Below are 2,500 nucleotides of genomic sequence, written 5' to 3'. Positions count from 1 at the left end.
AACCGATTCTCGTTCCCAGAGTCCGCTTTTCTTTTGGACATTGTTCTTAGCGCTAACCAAAAGAAAAGTGGACTCTGGGGACGAGATAGCCATGCCACAAATGCGCTTTAATTTGGTTAACTTGCACATGAGTTGTACAAGCTTGAACACAAAAAATAACGAAGTCAAAATTAACAGGCGTTTCTCCTGGAAAGCCGGAGTAATTAGTGTATCGGGCATTTCTCTTTCCACGAAAACCATAAGAGCAAAAATATAAATGAAAATTGAAAGCACCTTTTCCCTGCCAGCATCCCAACGGTGTGCGTCTGCGGGGACTTTTTTGACGCTGACCATGCTTTGATTTGTATGCGTGGAGGATATATTATACAGCGGCACAACGAAATTCGAGATCTCGAGGCTGAAATTCTGCAAGCGGTGTGTACTGACGTTGAGATGGAGCCGGTTCTCCAAGACGTTACGGGGGACGTGCTGCCGAGGGGCGCCAACAAGGCCCCTGACGCGCGGCTGGATATCCGTGCGCGGAGATTCTGAGCGAGAGAACAGTCTGCGTTGTTTGGTGTTAGGGTATGCCACCTTAACGCAGACTCATACAAGAATCTCACCCTGGAGCAGATTTACAAGCTAGACGAGAATGATAAAAAGCGCTTTTACTCGTCTAGAGTTCTTGAGGTCGAACGGGGCACATTCACACCATTGGTTTTAACTTCTACTGGAGGCATGTCTGACGAATGTCAACGTTACCACAGCCGTCTCGCTGAGCTACTGGCAGTGAAGAACCAGGAGAGCTACGCTTCCACTATCGCGTGGATTAGGACTTGAGTCTCATTTGACATTTTGAGGTCTACATTGGTTTGCCTGCGAGGATAGCGTTCTAGGAGGAGCACTACTCCAAATATACAGGAGACTGATCTAGAAATAGAAGTCTCGGTCGAATGTAGATAGTTTATCCTTCTGCAAATTTGACACTGAGTTTATAGAAAAAAGCTTTTTAACATTTGATAATATTTATTTATATTTTTTCCCTTTATTTTATCAGTTTATAACAATAAGAGTTGGTAAAGAAGATTGAGCATAAAGACAGCATGTAAATATATTTTTAATTACGGTAAGCTACACTAAATGCGATCACTTATTTTTGTATTGTGGAGTTTATGGTCAATAAATTATTATTAAAAAATAAATTAATAATAATAATAATAATAATAGTAATAATTATTATTGTTGCTATTATTATTAAATATTGCTATTAAGGTCATTACATTTTTACATTGTACTGGTAGTAACTATTTGCTTGAGATTACAATCTTCCAATAAATGGATCAACGTCACACCTTTAAGGAGGAATAAAAGGAATCATGGTTTTCTAACAATTCCCTTAAAAAGGGTTCTACTTACCCTTTTTGCATGACAAAAATTAGAAAGAAACCTCTAACTAATAATACTATTATTATTGTTATTGTTATTATTCACAAAACGGTTAGCAAAAGAATGCATCCTATTTTTAACTGTAATATTTCAGGATTCTCTTTTGGAAATGTCAAGCAGATGTCCTTCAATACGCTGTCGGTTTTTTACTACAAACCATGAAACTGCTGGTCACAACATTCATGTATCCACCGACAATCGACAAAGTAGGTTAACATTGCATCCTTTATCGTCATCACTAGCAGCAGCGATTCTTTTGATCAGGCCCAAGGTACCAAAATACATTGTATGCGCAGGCGTAGTCGAGGCTCACTTGTGTAACCAATGGCAACTGCTATTGTTTTACAGTAACTTATCTGAGACTGCACAGCAAAGCCACAAAAGATTAAACCAAACATTCTTCCATCCTATTTCAAAGGAAAGACAATTAGAAACCTTAGATAGATAACCCGTGATGAGAACATTAGCACGACTTAACACTTCAACAAACTGTACTATTTGCAAGGATTGAATCTACCAAACTTTCTCACTTAATGGTAATGTTATGATGCCATATTCAACGCCAGCAGATGCTTAACAAGATGCACCCATTAATGTGACTTAACGGGTTACCATGGGAACAAAAGAGCCATCTAAAAACAGCATATATGTTGTCTTTAAACACATATATCTAAGAAACGAACCACCCACATTTTTGTATTGCTGGAGGGTGATAAGCACGCTAGGATAAAACTTTCTGCAAAGTTTTAAAAAAATTAGTGGAGCAGATTCATAGCCACCTTTACAATAGACAATAGCACTCTTTTCAATTGACGTCACGATCTAGCGCCCAAAGCATTGTGGTATTAATATGCGGACAAACGCAAAGCCATTTTAGCGATCTTTGTCCGCATTTTAATCCCATAATGCTGTGCAATAATCTATTTTTATCTACTGTGGAAAATGCTATTGAAAATTTAAGGTGGCTCTAAATCGGCACTGGATATTCTTTTTAAACTTTGCAGAAAGTTTTGTCTTAGCTTGCTTATCACTTTTCAGCAATAAAAAAATGGTGGTCACCGAGTTCGTTTTTGGG

The sequence above is a fragment of the Montipora capricornis genome, chromosome 1, assembly GCF_036669925.1.
Source record: "Montipora capricornis isolate CH-2021 chromosome 1, ASM3666992v2, whole genome shotgun sequence".
Lineage (NCBI taxonomy): Eukaryota > Metazoa > Cnidaria > Anthozoa > Scleractinia > Acroporidae > Montipora > Montipora capricornis.
The sequence above is the reverse complement of the archived record's forward strand: the minus strand, read 5'-3'. Positions refer to the sequence as shown.